Source organism: Equus asinus, chromosome 10, assembly GCF_041296235.1.
Source record: "Equus asinus isolate D_3611 breed Donkey chromosome 10, EquAss-T2T_v2, whole genome shotgun sequence".
NCBI lineage: Eukaryota > Metazoa > Chordata > Mammalia > Perissodactyla > Equidae > Equus > Equus asinus.
Genome location: NC_091799.1, coordinates 98,902,981 through 98,922,439, shown reverse-complemented (window position 1 = coordinate 98,922,439; position 19,459 = coordinate 98,902,981).

Genomic DNA, 19,459 nt, shown 5'->3' with positions numbered 1-19,459 from the left:
GGAGACAATACCCCAAGCTAATGGCAAACAAAAGAAAGCAGGTGTTTGCATACTTTTGTCAGACAAAGCAGACTTCAAGTTAAAAAAGACAATAACAGACAAAGAGGGGCAGTATATAATGATAAAATGGACATTCCACCAAGAGAACATAACACTTATTGATGTATATGCACCTAACACAGGGGCACCAAAGTACATAAAGCAATTATTAGCAGACTTAAAGGGAGAAATTAATAGCAATGCAATAATAGTAGGAGGCCTCAACATCCCACTTACACCAATGGACAGATCAGCCAGACAAAAAGTCAATAAGGAAATGGTAGATTTAAATGAAACACCTGATGAAATAGAATTAATAGGTATGTATAGAGCATTCAATCCAAAAACAGCAGAATACACATTCTTCTCAAGTGCATATGGATAATTTGCAAAGATAGACCATATGTTGGGAAACAAGAAAAGACTCAATAAATTTAAGAAGGTTGAAATCATCTCAACCACCTTTTCCTACCACAATGCTATGAAGCTAGAAATCAACCACAAGCAAAAAACTGGGAAAGTCAGAAATGCATGGAGACTAAACAACATGCTATTGAACAACCATTGGATCATTGAAAAAGTCAAAGAGGTAATTAAACAACACCTAGAGGCAAACAAAAATGAAAATAGAGCACACCAACTCTTATGGGATGTAGCAAAAATGGTTATAGGAGGGAAATTCATAGCAATACTGGGACACCTTCACAAGCAAAAACAATCGCAAATAAGTAATCTTAAAATGCACCCAACAGAGGTATAAAAAAAGAACAGACAAAGCCCAAAGTCAGCAGAAGGAGGGAAATAACATAAATCAGAGTAGAAATAAGTAAATAGAGACTAAAAAAGCTGTAGAAAGGATTAATGAACCTAAGAGCTGGTTCTTTGAGAAGATAAGTAAAATTGACAAAGCCTTAGCCAGACTCACCAAGAAAGAAAGAAAGAAGGCTCAAATAAATAAAATTAGAAATGAGAGAGGAGAAATTACAACAGATACTACAGAAATACAATGGATTATAAGAGAATACTATGAAAAACTATATGCCCACAAATACAATAAGCTAGAAGAAATGGATGAATTCCTAGACTCACACAACCTCCCAAAACTGAATCAAGAAGAAATAGAGAATCTGAACAGACCAATCACAAGTACAGAGATTGAAACAGTAATTGAAAATCTCTCAAAGAGCAAAAGTCCACGACCAGATGCCTTCTCTGGAAAATTCTACCAAACATTCAAAGATTTAATACCTATCCTTCTCAAACTACTCTGAAAAATTGCAGCAGATGGAATGCTTCCTAACGCGTTCTATGAGGACAACATTACCCTGATACCAAAACCAGACAGGGACAACACAAAGAAGGAAAACTACAGGCCAATATCACTGATGAAGTTAGATGCAAAAATCCTCAACAGAGTATTGGCAAACCTAACACAGCAATACATTAAAAGGATTGTATACCACGATCAAGTGAGATTTATTCTAGGGACACACAGATAGTTCAACATCTGCAAATCAATCAATGTGATACATCACATTAACAAAGTGAGGAATAAGAATCACATGATCATCTCAATAGATGCAGAGAAAGCATTTGACAAGACCCAACATCTATTTATGATAAAAACTCTCAATAAAATTGGTATAGAAGGAAAGTACTTCAACATAATAAAGGCTATATATGAAAAACCCACAGCCAACATCATACCTAATGGTGAAAAACTGAAAGCCATCCCTCTGAGAACAGGAACAAGGCAAGGGTGCTCACTCTTGCTGCTCCTATTCCACATAGTACTGGAGGTATTGGTCATTGCAATTAGGCAAGCAAAAGAAATAAAAAGAATCCAAACTGGAAAGGAACAAGTGAAACCTTTACTATTTGCAGATGACATGATTCTATATACAGAAAGCCCTAAAGAGTCCGCCATGGGGCCGGCCCAGTGGGGCAGTGATTAAGCGCTCACGTTCTGCTTCTTGGTGGCCTGGGGTTCACCAGTTCGGATCCCAGGTGTGGACATGGCACCGCTTGGCATGCCATGCTGTGGTAGGCATCCCACATATAAAGTAGAGGAAGATGGGCACAGATGTTAGCTCAGGGCCAGTCTTCCTCAGTGAAAAGAGGAGGATTGGCAGTATTAGCTCAGGGCTAATATTCCTTAAAAAAAAAAAAAAAAAAAGAAGAAGAATCCACCAGAAAACTACTAGAAATAATTAACAACTATAACAAATTTGCAGGGTACAAAATCAACTTAAAAATATTAGTTGCATTTTTATACACTAACAATGAACTAGAAGAAAGAGAAATCAGGAATACAATCCCATTTACAATTGCCACAAAAAGAACAAAATACTTAGGAATAAACTTAACCAAAGAGGTGAAAGACCTGTATGCTGAAAACTATAAGATATTATTGAAAGAAATTGAAAAAGACATAAAGAAATGGAAAGATATTCCATGTTCATTGGTTGGAAGAATAAACATAGTTAAAATGTCCATACTACCTAAAGCAAGCCACAGATTCAATGTAAACTCAATCAGAATCCCAATGACATTCTTCACAGAAATAGATCAAAGAACAACAAAAGACCCCAAAGAGCCAAAGCAATCCTGAGAAAAAAAGAACAAAGCTGGAGACATCCCAATCCCTGACTCCAAAAATACTACAAAGCTATAGTAATCAAAACAGCATGGTACTGGCACAAAAACAGACAAACGGATCAATGGATCAGAATTGAAAGCCCAGAAATTAAAGCACACATCTATGGACAGTTAGTTTTCCACAAAGGAGCCAAGAGCATACAATGGTGAAAGGAGAGTCTCTTCAATAAATGGTGTTGGAAAAACTGGACAACCACATACAAAAAAAATGAAAGTAGACTGTTATCTTGCACCATACACAAAGACTAACTCTAAATGGATTAAAGACTTGAATGGAGGATCTGAAGTCATAAAACTCCTAGAAGAAAATATAGAAGTACACTCTTTCATATTGGTCTTAGCAACATCTTTTCAAATACCATGTCTATTTGGGCAAGAGAAACAAACAAAAAAAAGAGTTAACAAATGGGATTGCATCAGACTAAAAAGCTTCTGAAAAGCAAAGGAAACCATGAGAAAAATGGAAAGATAACCCACGAACTGGGAGAAAATATGTGCAAATCATTTATCAGACAAGAGGTTGATCTCTAAAATATATAAAGAACTCATACAACTCAACAAACGAAAACAAACATCATGATCAAAAAATGGGCAGAGGATATGAACAGACATTTTTCCAAGGAAGATATATAGATGACCAACAGACACATGAAACGATGCTCAACATCACTAATTATTATGGAAATGCAAATCAAAACTATGATGAGATGTCTGTCACCTTACACTGGTCAAAATGGCCATAATTATCAAGACAAAAAAATAAGTGTTGGAGAGGATGTGGAGAAAAGGGAATGCTCATACACTGCTGATGAGAATGCAAACTGGTGCAGCCACAACAGAAAACAGTATGGAGATTTCTCAAAAAGTTAAAAATAGAAATACCACACGATCCAGCTATCCCACTACTGGGTATTTATCCAAACAACCTGAAATCAATGATCCAAAGAGATTTATGCACCCCCATGTTCATGCAGCATTATTCACAATAGCCAAGAAGTGGAAGCAACACAAATGCCCCTCTACAGACGAATGGATAAAGAAGATGTGGTGTATATATACTATGGAATACTATTCAGCTATAAAAAAGATGGAATCGTCCCATTTGAAACTACATGGATGGACCTTCAGGGTATGATGTTAAGCGAAATAAGCCAAACAGAGAAAGACAAACACTGCATGATTTCACTCATATGTAGAAGATAACCAATACATGGATAAAGAGAACAGATTAGTGGTTACCAGAGGGGAAGAGAGTTGGGGAGTGGGCAAATGGGATCGAGGGGCACATATGTATGGTGATGGATAAAAATGAGATTACTGGTAGTAAGCACAATGAAGTGTACTCAGAAATTGATAAATAATAATGTATACACGAAATAATGCAATGTTCTAAACCATTATAATTCCAATAAAACTACTTGAAAAAAATGAAATAATTCTGATAATTTTCTAAAAATATTGACAGGATATTCTCAAAATGGTAACGTCCTGTAGGATAAAATTGTGTGTGCGTAAATTAATTCATTTTCATAAAACAGTTGTTAATAACTGTACACAGAAATGCAGACATTTCCATTAAGGTCAGGAACAGGAAATTGTACCTGATACCTATCCTTATTATTTAATAATAATATTTTAATTTAACATTATTAAATTACAAGTAAACACTAAATTAAAAGCTATAATATAACATTATTATTCAAGACATTAGGTAATATAATAAAGTTAGAGGAAGATGTATGATATAAAATATTAAAATGAAATTAGCATAAGTGATGTAAAATCAAGAAAATCATAAAAATGAAGAAAATCTACAAAATACTAACAATAAGAAAGTTCACTAGATATATGGACTTATATTTTTATATAATTTCATTTATATTTGCTATTTTTATCCTAGAAATAATGGATTAGAAAATGCAATAATGTTTTTCTTTTCAAACCTATTCTCAATTGGGTGGTCTCTCAAAATACGTGTAAAACTTATGCATATGCTATATGCTGAAAATGTATAATGTCATTGAAGGCTTTATAGAAGATGGGAAGATGTACCTTTTTTTTTTTGTTTTTTTGGGGAAGATTAGCCCTGAGCTAACATCTGCTGCCAATTCTCCTCCCTTTGCTGAGGAAGACTGGCCCTGAGCTAACATCCGTGCCCATCATCCTCTACTTTATATGTGGGATGCCTGCCACAGCATGGCTTGATAAGCCGTGCATGGATCCTCGCCTAGGATCCGAACTGGTGAACCCCAGGCTGTGGAAGTGGAATGTGCGAACTTAACACCTGGGCCACCAGGCCAGCCCCAAGGTATACCTTGTTAAAGATGTATATTCTTCACAGATGAATCTGCAAATTAAATGCAATTTTTAGCAAACTATAGAACATTCTGTGGGACTTAAAAATTGATTCTAACACACTGGAAATGGTCATGAATATAGATATGTGGGGGCTGTGGAGTTTGTCATTTCAAATTTCAAAGCATATTGTAAAGCTGTAATTGCTGAAATAGAGTAGATTCAAAAAGATACAGACACATACATCAACCAAATATAAACTGTAGAAAAAGTCCATGTACATATGTGAACTTCACATATAGCAGAGGTAGTTCTACAAATTGGTGGGATAGAATCACTTGTTTAACAACTGGTATTGGAACAATTTACGACGTACATGGAAAAAATTAAGCTAGAGTTTTACTTTACCCATCTACATACAAAACAGTTCAGACTGAAAAGATATCTACCATTTAAAATATTTTGAAAAAATAGAAGATATATATATTTTTTAATCTAAAGGCAGAAAAAGATTTCCTAAAAACAGCATATAAAGCACGAACTTTAAAGGAAAAGTTTGATATATTTGCATTAAACCCAATAAAACTTCTATGTGTGACATTGATTATAAAATTGTTTGCGATAACAACAAAAAATGGAAATAGACTGAATGGCCATTAATATGGAAAAGGATACAGAGATATAAATGATGCTGTATTAATATGAGGGAGGATTACACGGTAGTTAGCATAAATAAATATATATTTATAATTCAGGTCATAATGCAGAAATATATTTAGTGGAAACAGGTAAGTTGCAGAATGTTGCAAATAGTAGGATAGCTTTTATATAATGTAGGAACAAAAATGATGATAAATATTTTTTAATTTTATATTTCTCTGTTTGTAAGCATATAACCTTGACTGAGAAGTTTGCATTTGCAAAGTGGGAAACAAAATGAGACTGGTGATTGGGTGTAAAATGATCTCAACTTTATCTGTAAAGGTTTTTTCTATAAAAAACTTTAAAAGGTTTCTTCCTTGAAAAAAGATAATATGACAAAAAATGTGAAGAAATGCAAATTTGACGTTGTTGGTACACAGGATTTTTATGCTATTTTTGTGCTTTGTAGTATGTTTCTTATTTTCTTAAAACAAAATGTAATTTTTAGAAATAACGGATGAATGAAGAGGTGCTGATGATGCCTAGAGTGGGAAAGCTCTGTGTCCTGTTCTGAAGAATAGGAAATATTCAGCAGCAACAAGCATGCTCAAAAGAAACCCTCACAGATCAGATGATAACAAATGGTGCCAATATTGATGGATTAGAAACGGAAAAATGCACCCGCCGCCCACACAGCGTGCTGCTTCTCGGTTGTTAGGTCTGCGGAACTTTGACAGGATGGGAAGAATACAAGTTGACTAGAATTGTGTCTCTTCCACCTTACAAGTTAGGGATCAAAACAGAACTTAAATTCCAATAGAGAAAATTCTGAAATAATATTTTTGTAGAGATAAGTTTGTGAATTAATATTTATATCTGCTGTAATTTATATCCTCCCCCGAACACACTTTTATTACAAGTTGGTTTAGCTATAGCTTGGCTAATTTATCTCAGTTCTTAGACAATTAGGGGAAGATTAAATATGGTGACCGAAATTGTATGTGTGTATATACATGTATGATATCGTATGTATGTCATACACATAGGATACTTTGCTTCTTCTCAAACTAAAGATGAAATGTGTTTAGATAACATTTTATCTTCGTTCAGTCTAAAATCTGATTCTTCACTGAGTGGTATTAATAGCTAAGTAGAGCCAACATTTAATTGTTTAAGCTATAATTTTCATCTTTCAAGGTCATACTTATAATAGAAATAGTAATTAATAGTTAGCATTTATGGGATTTTTATCTTCTAAGTACTTTACCAACAATTAATTTAATGCTCTCAAGAACCGTGGGGACCCTAATTTCTGTAGGATAAAAGGAAGGTTATACTAGGCTCTTTGGGAGAGAAGTTTGATGAGGATATGTTTTCATATACATTTGCAATATTCATCAGCATAAGTAGGGGAAATAAAAGGGAAAACATATAATTCAGCTTATCTTTATTGTGAAGTTGTTTATTTCTAGAAAGAAAATGCCCTACTTTCCTTTTCCTAAAATAAGGTGCAATAAATTAAACTTTAATAAAGTGTGGAATTTAGTTGTTTGCGGTGATTCACTGAAGGAAAGTCATAACTAGGGTATAAATCTACTTATAACACTGTAGGAGTTCATAATTATTTCTCATAGTACATTTCTCATATGTGCATTTTATTTATCAAGATTATTGCATATTTCAGTTGTTAAGGTGGAGACAAATGAGAACTTTTGAAGCCCAACCTGTCATATAATTAATATTTTTTGATAATGATTGCTTTGAGCCAGGAGACCATTGTGGTACATTTGCTATGATATAAATTTCACATTATTCTGTTGTAAACTGGAACATTCTGGCTATTTGCAATTAATTAAAATTAAACAGTTAATAATACAGGTATAGGCAAGAAAATCACTCATTATGGTTTGTCTCCAAATTAACGTTGTCCCTACAAAATTTAACAAAATAGCATGCTTGGGGAAAACATTAATTCTGATAAATTACACTTATTTTCCTTAAAAAAATTTTACTTTTAAGTGATCTGAAAGACCTGTCATTTTTACCTTTGACTATGTCATTGAAAGATGTTTCTGTTTTATCAGTGTTGATAGAGCCCCATGTTTTGTATAGTAAATGCACAGAAGTGATTCACCTGAATATTTTGGATGAATTCACCTCCAAAATAAAGTTGGCATGTGGATAAGAGAAACGTGCCTCTGTGCTCAATCGGTAGAGAGAGTTGTCTACCATCCTCATCCTAAAAGGCATCTTCTTTGGGGATTGGGCTGCCTAAAGTCATTAAAGATGCCATCATTTCTTTGAAAGAGTCAGGTGATCGTGTTCTTGGAGGAGTCCACTTTTGTTAATTACGGGGTCAGGAGCATCTCTTTCTTTTTTTCTTCCTTCCTCCCCCCAATTCCTTCCCTCTCTCTTCTCCTCTTCCTCCTCCTCCTCCTCCTTCTTCTCCTTCTTTTTTCCTCTTCCTCTTCTTTTTTTAAACAGCTGTGAGTGTTTAGTTGAGGAGCCCCCAGTTCCACCACACTCAGTTATTTTGCAGGTGTATAATAGGACCCTGCATAGATAGCTTCAAAAGTACTTTAAACAGAGTCTGCATCTGTAAATGTGAACCTCTTATCTAACTGGGGAAAAGCTCAGCGTGTCTTGCTAAAGCTGTGCCTATGTGAGAAAGGAAAGAGGTGCAGCAAATTTACACAAAACAACTAATTTGAAAAGAAAGTTATTTTTTTCTTGGAATAATTATTGATAGCTATAAAAAAATCTTAATTTGCTACATAACTTCCCAACGCTTCAAATACTCATTTCACTTTAAAGTATGTAAGTATGTGGGATAAACCTCTTTCGTCTCTCACCCATCCACACAATCAAACATTATAATTAGTTGATACTTTAATCAAAAAAAAAAAAAAAACCTGAGTAATCAGGCTTCTGCCATTGATCTATTTATCCAAGAGTCTTTGTTATTATTTGGCTACTTTTGCCCAGCGTTTAGGGCTTATTGTTTCAATAAGGGGATGGTTGCATGTCAATAATGAGTCCACTAATGAATAGCTTCAATGATCAATGTTAGCATTCTCTTAATGTAGTTTAAAAGTCCCTCCCAAGGGTTTGTGTGGGAAACCATTCACAGACAAATAATCTACTATTTTCTGGATAAAAGTTGCTTCTAGTGATGGTACAGGTTCGATAAACTATTGACGTAAACCTGAGGAAACATTTTCCAACATTACCAATGCTATTGAGGACTGATGGGGACAGAGAGGGTTCAATTTCTTATTGATTTAGAGATTTTAGGGAATTCTAACTTCATTTTCTAACCTGTTCATCAGGAATAAGCTTAGCATTTCTATGGGAGACTAAAAAATAAGCCCAAAGATAGCCACATCTTCAACCTGGAACCTGCAAATGTTACCTTTTACAACGAAAGGGATTTTGTGGATATGATGAAGTATCATGAAATGGGGCAACTACCCTGGATTATCCAAGTGGACTCTAAATGCAATCAAAAGCGTCCTTAAAAGAGAGCAAGAGGGAGATTTGTCTACAGTGGAGGAGAAGGCAATGTGACTATGGAAGCAGAGGTTGGAGAGATGCAGCGAGGAGGAAAGGAATGTGGGCAACTCTAGAAATGGAAGATGCCAGAACAGATTCTCCTCTGGAGCCACCAGACAGAACCAGCATTGTTGAGACCTTGACTTTACTCCAGCGAAACTGGTTTCAGGCTTCTGGCCTCAAGCACTGTAAGAGAGTAAATTCCTGTTGTCTGAAGGCACCAAGTTTGTGGTAATCTGTTACAGAATCTATAGGAAACGAGTACAGTCTCCCTTTAAGCCCCTTTCCTATTAACAGTTTACACAAGTCACTCTAAGCCAGTGCATAATTGATCACACGTATATGGGACACTTGCCTCTAATGGTATGTCTACACTTTATTTAAATTCATAATTAATTTTTGGTTTGGTGCTTCTTTGTTTAGTGCACTTAGATTTTTCTTAACGTGTATTTATTTCCTTTATAATTTTCACACAGTGATAACCACTACTTCTGTGTCTACCTGCAATGCAAACAACCAACCCGGTTTTTAAGCATAATTCATTTTCTAAGTGACTCTGTACAGCTAAAATTATTTTAGTAATCTATTTATAACTAAGACATTTGGCTCCATAACAATAAAACCTCTTCTGCCTTGCACATAGAATATTTAAAAATTTAGAGAAGAGATGTCTCCGTTTTAAAATCTGCTTGACATTTCACTATCCATATTCTATTGGGTAAATTTCAGTAAGTTGAAAAAAAGATGCAAGCCTTGTGAACCCCAAGGTACCACCTTGATAGCAGATTGCACAGAAATCTCTGATCAAACTTGTTGAAAACTATTGTTTTACACTTTAGTCCCCAGATTCATCGGCTCAGAGTGTACCTACATCAAAAACATATTCATAAAACAATTTAACAATTATGGTGAGTGTAGCAATGTGTATGAATCAGTCTAAACGTGCACCTAATCTTCTTTTATAAACATTACTGACTAGTCATGGAAAAGAGGGTCAGAGATCCTAGATTTAATTCTAGTTGAATTGAATAACCTTAGTCTCTGAGCTGTTTTCTCCCATAAAGTGGGAAGACTGGGCTGCATTACCCCTCTCAGCTGTAAAGATCCTGTGGATTTTATGGTCAAATTAATTAAAAAAACAAAACCCTCTCTTTGTAACTGTTACTTCCAAACCCTGGTGCCAGCCATATAAGATTGGTTCGAATCAGCAAGGAACTGTTCATTTGGTTCCATAACCAACGAATACAGCCAACCTGTTATTCTCAGAAACATGGGTTAATAGTGTCTTTCTTTTTAATTATACATCCTGTTGGTTATTCTCAAATAGATGGTTAATATATTTTTTAAATTACACAGGAGGAGCTGACCCTGTGGCTGGGTGGTTAAGTTCGTGCCATCTGCTTCGGTGGCGCAGGGTTTCGCCGGTTTGGATCCTGGGTGCAGGCATGGCACCACTCACGAGGCCATGCTGAAGTGGTGTCCCAAGTAGCAGAACTAGAAGGACACACAACTAGAAAATATGACTATATACTGACGGGCTTTGGGGAGAAGATAAATTGCACAGGAAATAGAAGCAAATCCTCTTAAATGGGCATGTCTAGATAAATGACTTGCAATTATAAATAAGAAAAACTTCCACACTTTTTAATAACCCATGAGTGTCCTGATGGAGTTATGGAGGCCCTTGTGATTTATCCACATACAGTCCATAAATGGAAGATCAATATTAACTTCCCTAGCATGTATTATGTAATCCTCAGTTCTTTCAGTCCCTAGGTCAAACCCAAGCAAGTTTCGTGTGTGTGCATTCGGGGAGTCTGAGGTAGAGGTGGGGATGGTTGTCTATAAAAGGATGTATGGAAAACTGGCCTCGTAGCCACAAATAGGCACCAGGAACTCTGACCTACATTTTCTCTTAGATTTATGTGTTGGATTTCATTTCTGATTACATGAGCATTTCAAGTAGAAGCATAATTTTTTTTCTTGGGATTTTACACACATAATGCAAATCAGGATTCACACAGAATTTTAAGAAGTGAGTTGGGCAGAGAACCAGAGAGTATGAGAGGAAAGAAACAAGAACCTGGACAGGGAATTGAATTTTGACGATTAAGGAGACCTGAAAAGACAAGCTGCTGACAACTTTCCAGCAAAATGTCACACGAAAACACTAGAGGGGGTAATTTAAGGTAGGCCCTTCACCATGGCAGCTAGCAATGCTGCTCCTGCATGTTCATTGTCCCTGGTGGAATCAGGTCCTCTGAAAAGTTAAAAAGGTCTTCTGTACTTTCCACTCTATTTCCTTCCTCTCTAAACTGAACATTGCTTCCGGCATGCCGGAGGCCTCTGTAGTGACTGAGTCTGGCAGTATTTAAGTTAGGACTCTTAAAACTGTATCATTAAATTGTGGAGCCCTTGTTTTTCCCTTCTGAGTTGTTCCAATATAAAAGCCTTTTACCAAGATGGGGAAGAGGGCTATGGTAAATTGTCCCAATTCAACAACCTTTGATTTTGCATGCAGCCCTTGGAGGCAGATGAGAAATACAAACCGGCATTGTTCTGCCTTTACAGTCTAGAAGAGTTCGTATAGTTCATCTGTTTCAGTGCCTAGTATCTGAGTGTGTGGCCATTAAGTGGGGTGATTTGGGGCACGGTGTAAGCGGAGATAGCTAAAACATGGTTGCTATCAGGCCCATGTGGGCCCCATAACATGAAGATTGAACAATTGTGATAAGAGATGCAATCAAAGTGAATCTTAATTTTTTTATTCAGTTGTGAGAGCTCTCCCTCCTAGGATGAGAACTCATGTAGGTGCCTTTACTCGTCTGCTCCCTCTTGGTAATAAGTCCAATGCTACTTTACATCACAGATACAATCACACGTCATAACCAGAATGTTCATTCCGAGATATTAACCACCATAAACTTGATCCTGCATTATGCGTGTCTTTGCCAGCTCTAGCCACCTGAGTGTGGACTCCAGCACAGGGAGGAAGCGTGAGTGGTCTCATTTCCATTATTCTGCTTGGCAGTATACTTTACTCTCTACACCATAACTCTGTAAAAATTATAATAAAAAATTTGTAATAAACAAAAACTGAATAGATATTTAGGTCCTACATATGATGTTTTGATATACATTGTGAAATGATTACCATAATCAAGCTAAATAGCGTATTCATCACTTGACATAGTTTCTTTTTTGTGTGTGTGATGAGAATGCTTCAGATCTACTCTCTTAGCAAATTTCAAATATACAATACAATGTTATTAACTATAGTCACCATGCTGCACGTTAGGTCTCTAGAACTTATTCATCTTCTGACTGGAAGTTTGTGCCGTTTGACCAACATCTCCCATTTCCCCCTTCCCCAGGCCCTGGTAACCACCATTCTACTCTGTTGCTATGAGTTCCATTTTTTTTTCTTAGATTCCACATATAAGTGAGATCATGTGCTTTTTGTCTTTCTGTGTATGGCTTATTTCACTTAGCATAATGTCCTCTATGTGCATCCATGTTGTTGCAAATGGCAGGATTTCCTTCTTTTTCATGGCCGAGTAATATTACTATATATTTACTATACATATAGTAATATAATATATAATATAAACATATATATCACATTTTCTTTACCCATTCGTGCTTCAATAGACACATAACATTGTTTCCATTTCTAGGCTACTGTGTAGAATATTGCAAAGAACATGGGAGTGCAACTATCTCTTCAAGATAATGGTTTCTTTTCCTTTGGATATACAGCCAGAAGTGGGATTGCTGTATCACATGGGAGTTCAAGTTTTAATTTTGGGGGAATATCCATACTGTTTTCCATAGTGGCTGTACCAATTACATCCCCACCAACAGTGTATAATGTTTCCCTTTTTTCCGCATCCTCATGACCACTTATCCTTTGACTTTTGGATAATAGCCATTCTAACAGGTGGGAAGTGATACTTCATTATGGTTTTGACTTGCATTTCTCTGATGATTAATGGTGTTGAGCACCTTTTTGTATACCATTGACCATTTGTATGTCGTTTTTGGAAAAATGTCTATTCATATCCTTTGATCATTTTTTAATCCAGTTTTTTTTGCTATTGAGTTGTATGAGTTCCTCGTATATTTTAGATATTAACCCCTAATTGGATATATGGTTTGCGAATATTTTCTCCAATTCCATAGGTTGCTTTTCACTCTGTTGATTATTTCCTTCACTGTGTAGAGACTTTTTAGTTTGATGTAGTCCCCCTTGTCTATTTTTGCTTTTACTGCTTGTGCTTTCATTGTCAAATCAAAAAAGTCATTATTAAGTCCAATGTCAAGAAGTTTTTCTCTTACGTTTGCTTGTAGGAGGTTCTGCTTTCAAGTCCTACATTTTAAGTTTTTAGTCGTTTTTGAGTTTATGAGTTATTGTCTATGTCGTAAACTAAGGGTCCAATTTCATTCTTTTGCATGTGGCTGTCCAGTTCTCCCAACACCACTTATTGTAGAGACTATCCTTTCCCCATTGGGTATTGGCACCATTGTCAAATGATGGCATATTTGTGGGTTAATATTTTAACCAGGGGGATATAATAAACAAATCTACGTTTCAGGAAGGTTACCGTGGCTGCAGAGTGAAGGATGAGCATACACACGGACACACACACACACAATTAGGCTTTTAAATTTTGTAAAGGAGAGAAACAATGTATCATTTGACTGTAATTTTCCAGAACTTTGGCTATAAGCATGGAGTAGATCCCAAACATATTTGTTAAAATATTAAATGACTGGATAGGGATAGGAGGCCTTGAAACAAGTCAGTTAAAAACCATTATTATAGTGCAGGAGACACAGTGAAATTTGGAAATAGGATAGGGAGAGATATTAAATGTGCACTATAAATTAGCAACTAAACACGCAAGAGAAAGAAACAATGCCTCAAAGTGGTTCAGAATTCTCTAACTTTGAATATTCTTGACATGATTATGAAAAATGAGAAAGTCGGAAGGCTCTATTTGGACTGGAAGGGGTGTAAGCTTTATGACTGTTTACACATTCATGAGATTAGTTTCTTTAATTAGTTTGAGATGATATTAGGAAAAGAATGGGCTTGGCAGGGTCAGACAACAGATGTGTAAAATGGGATGATGAGGAAAAAGACAACTATGTTTAGAGTATTGTGTTTCCAGTGGAATTGGAGTTTGGGTCAGGGTGAAGGGATCTCAGAGAAAAGCCTTCTTTACATGGTTTATTGTCTTCACCAGGATTGACGATAAGAATAGCAATAAAAGGTGAAGCTCGATGTGCTACAGGCTCTTGTCAGAAAAAAATCAATCATTTTTCTGAGGCAGAGGGAACCAAGCATTGGTATTTAAAATTGCTTTTAAACAAGAGTGAGCCATGATAGATGGAGGGAGACTTGACTAGCAGAAACATAAAATGAATGGAATTAATACTGGGTAGCAGGAATAAATACAAAGTGATTAATTCTGAACACATTGTAGAGGAACAGACATCGTTATTTCCCACGCTCTGGTCATGACAAAGGATGACAGGAAGGCAGGCAAGGCCGACAGTGTTATAGTCCAGAAAGAGCAAGGAGGCGGATGAGCATATTTCTAGTAGATAAGAAGAAATCCTTTTATTAATGGGACAAAGTTAGTGAGTTTTCAAAATGCTTAAGTCATGGAGAGTACTTTATTTTATTTTAGACCATTCCTACATGGTAGACAATGTTGCGTACCAAAGCTCAGGGAAGATCCTGCCTCTATCTTAGCACCACAAGTAGTTGTGGGCACCAGTTCCAGGGGCAGACTGCCTGGACTTTGTTCTATCCTACTATACAACCTGGGGGCAACTGCCCAAACTCTCCGTTCCTCACATTTGTAATCGGTAAAATGGGAATATGGTATTACTTACTTTAACAATGTGATAAAGAAGTTTGCTCTTACCCGTAAAGCACTTAGAACAGTGCCTGTGTAGTCCTGGTTAAATAAACATAAATAAGATGCATTGTGGGAAAAAGTGGGATTCCAAATTCAAAGAATAAATTTCAGTGTGAGAGGAATCAACAAGGACTCTCCTTCTCACTTAGAAAAAATGTCAGTCCTGAGAGCATCTCAATGCACTCACTTTTCTTAGATCTTTCATTTTCTTGAGAGTTACTGAGCCCAGAGATATCAGGATTGAAACTCAAGGACAGGATAGATTTCCTAGCTTAGATTTAATTTTTCCAAGATCCTTAAAATGGCACCTGGAGCTCCATTCCTGCCTGAAACAAAAGGAAGAATAAATACAAGAATTAAGAAAGAAATGACAAATGAAAAATGAAATAATTTGGGGGTATATGCTATCATGATTCCCCCACTCCGAAATTCTTTCTGTGTTGCTATTACAAGCCAAGAAGATTTTATTTTAAATTGGGTCCTAAGGGTTAAGTAAAATCAATAAGAAACTTCAGAATACAGAGAACTTAAATTACCAATATTCTCTGGGACAATGAAATTTATCACTATGTCAACCCTAGAGCAGAATTTGCTTAGAAATTATCAAAAAAACATAAATTATGAAGATCCATCCCACAGAGATGTTTATTGATCTCATGTTTAAAAATTCAAACCTTCTTGGAGGCAAAACACAAGTTAAAAAGTTCTCAAAATACAGACGTGAAATGACCTGACTATAGTGATTTCGGAAGGTATATAATTTTCCAAGTATTAAGGGCGTACAGCTCTACGAAGACCCTAAGATAGCATTCAGTCTTTAAAAAATGCAAGACACTCAGTCATTTAGGTTCTCCCTATGGTTTGCTATTTAGTATAGTTACGTGTTAAGTGTCCTTGATTTAAGCTCAATACTCACACTTTAGTACGTATGCACACATACACTTTGATCTTCATATTTGTAAGTGTGACCAGAGCAAGTTTTATGATTTCAGGCTTATTCTAGGGCAAGATGATTTATAGTTAATCGGAGTCTTTTATTTCCGTAGGGTCATTAGCTGGCATGCCCCTTTAAAAACTCTGTGTCCTTGAGGCTCCTTGTCTGCACTATGTGCCAGCACTCACAATGATAAGAGTCCTGGGTTTGGCCAACCAGGCTGCTTTCTCATGGGAGAGTTAGCACCAAGACCCTCACAGTCTGAGGGAACATGGCGGCCCTCTATGGGAGAGGGCTCTGGTCCTTGGAATGCAGGTCATACAGGGACAGTCCCCCTTGGCAAGCACGCAGGCTTTGTTCCTCCGCCTACTTAAGCAAGCTTCTCTCAGGGGGCAGTAGCAGGTGCACGTTGCTGTCCAGCTGGCCACCACTGGACCTTCCCTGTAAAACTCCCGATAAATTTATATGTCTTGTTTGATGTCTCTGGGTCTTTTCTTTCTTTCTTTTTTTTTTTTTGGAGGAAGATTAGCCCTCAGCTAACTACTGCCAATCCTCCTCTTTTTGCTGAGGAAGCCTGGCTCTGAGCTAACATCCGTGCCCATCTTCCTCTAGTTTATACGTGGGACGCCTACCACAGCATGGCTGCCCAGCAGTGCCATGTCCGCACCCGGGATCCGAACCAGCGAACCCCGGGCCGCCGAGAAGCGGAACGTGCGAACTTAACCGCTGTGCCACGGGGCCGGCCCCTCTGGGTCTTTTCTTTGGTCTGTTGGCAACCTATCCTGCACTGCTCACCTAGATAGGCATGTGGCAGAACACTTGGCGAGTTAGCCAGGACACTGAAGAAAACTGTGTGAGCAGTGAGACTATTGGGGATGGGAAGGGGAAATCCATGGAGGTAATCCCTTGTTGGCTGGTGTCCTCCCTGTGGGGGCCAATCGCCACCATCCTTGACGGATGGGGCCCACTGTGTGCCTATGGAGATGCTCCAAAAATGCCAAAGGGCCTAGGGGAAAGTCCTGGGAATGAGAGAAGCCCAGCCAGTTGCTACAGACATGAAGTAACCCCTCTCCACCATAGGAGAGCTTGCAGTGAAGGGAGGGGAAGTCTTGGGTATGATAAATGATGAGAGAAAGAAATCAGAAGCCTGGGCGTTAGCTGCTCCAGTGGGATGGTCCCTCCTTGCAGCTGTTCATTTAGCCACAGAAGCTGAAATGGAAGCTAAGGCGAAGGTGAGGCATCTACAAGAGAAATTAAAACTAGAAAGGGAAGCACTCTGGTTCAAGTCAAAACTGCCAAGGCTCTGTCCACATGCCTATCGGAGTCTGATGAGAGGACAGAGGTCTGACCAGCCCAGACCCACGGGGGTAGATCCCTCGGATCTGCCTCCACCACTTCAGCATATGCATTACACCATGAGGGATTATACTGCTGCAGAACTGGTGGAACAGGGGAACAGGCAAACTAAATAGATGTGAAAAGGATAAAAATTTAGAGGGGTACTTATTACAATAATTGTGTTATGGTTTATGTACTTAAAATAACCCAAGACGATGGCTAACTGCTTTAATGTCACAGAAGTTTTTGTGAATAATTTAAACATAATTGTCGGGAACAAATGATTTAAGAAAAAATGGGTAAGCGTTTTCAGGTATAATAATTATGTTTTATGGTATAAGTTCTTGAAAAACAGCTTCCAAAATCTTTTTGGTAACTTAAAACTTTAGAGTTTTGTTAAATTAAATTAGGTAATAAAAAATCATTGAATATCTAGGTCATTTTCCAAACCAGATAAAATATTAGAAATCGATTGTAAACATAGACTTGTCTGCCTTTGGTTATTTATCTCAAAGAAACTAAAAGATGCTTGAGTTTATTAATGAACATATTTTCTACATGCTGAGGAATTTTCCATGAGAAAACACACATTTCTAAAAAGTCTATACAAGGAAAGTAAAATGTATGTTTTCAATAAAAAAGTTATAAAGAATAGAAATATTTTTATTTGTTTTATTAAAAAAGATAAATTTGTCCTGAAGTACTAGGAAGGAAAAAAAAAGACTTGGAACAAATTCTAAATGTAAAAAGTAAATGACAGAGGTTTGTGGAAGTAAGACCCTGAGGAGTTTTGTGTATGGTCAAGTTTGCTGAGATTAAAATAAATAAGTTTCAATATCACAAGTAAGAGTCACAAAAAGAGCCACTGCCACTGCCTTTGACTGACTCCACTGCAGGCGCAGGAGTGAGGAGAGGCCAGGATGTCTCTGGATGGGGGAAGGGAGAATGCGGTGAGTGCACGGTCCAGCCACACGGCACCAGCACGAACAACAGGTGGCCGAGGCTCCCTGCCCCTCCCTCCTCTCTGGTGGTGGCACGACTGAGGCTGAGCAAAGCGCAGAGAGAGCAGTGACTGCAGGGGCAGAAGCAAGCACCCTTTGGGTAAAAAAGTGGTAAACCACCAAACACTGTTATAGTGACTTTAACAGAGGCCCCAGCAACAGCCTGGGCATACCCTGGGCCCCCTCAACTAGGAGAAGAGCCAAAGGACCTTGACCCATCTCTGCAGCGCAGTGCAGATGGCTTGGGTATTGGGTGACTAGAGGCCACATGTGGAAATGTCTTGGTCTACAGGAGCAAAAAGCATTTTGCTGTCTGGGGTGGAAATGAGCAAAACGACTTCCATCACGTCTCACCCCACCCTGTGGCAATGCTGCTATAACACCGCCCGGTGGACAAAATCCCCCGATGTTGTCTTGTTTCATTATATTGATGATGCCATGTTAACCTCTGAGTCTTTTCCAGACCTTCAAGAAGCCTCCCGCTCTCTCGTTGCCCATCTATGCCAATGAGGATGGGTAGTAAACAGCAACAAAGTACAAGGGTCTGGGTTATCTGTTAAATACTTGGGTGTTATCTGGTTGGGTAAGACAAAAGTAGTTCCTGCTACTGTTATGGATAAAATAGGCTGTCTCTGCTCTTAAAAGTTGGTGCTAAAGGGTGTTATCTGGGACTGAGGGAGCACCAAGAAGGAGGCCTTCACCCAAGCCAGAATAACAGTGAAACAAATCTAGTCCTTGGGTGTTTTAACACAAGGACAACCGTGTGAATTGGATGTTGCCAGTTATCCAGAGGGGTTCAGGTGGGGTCTCTGGCAGAGGCAAAGCAATACATGAGTGCCGCTTGGCTTCTGGTTTCAACTGTGGAAAGGGGCTCATCCTGTGGATGGCACAATGGGCACAACCAAAGTGGGCCATTAATGGTCACCTGTTGTCGGGGACAGAACTCTAGGATGGTATCTGGCAGCAGGTCCAGGAAATGACAATAGCAGTGTACAGTGTGTCTGCACATCAGGCGACAATGCTGCCAGGAAACCAACGAGCAGAGGAGTTAGTTCGGATCCATCACCTGG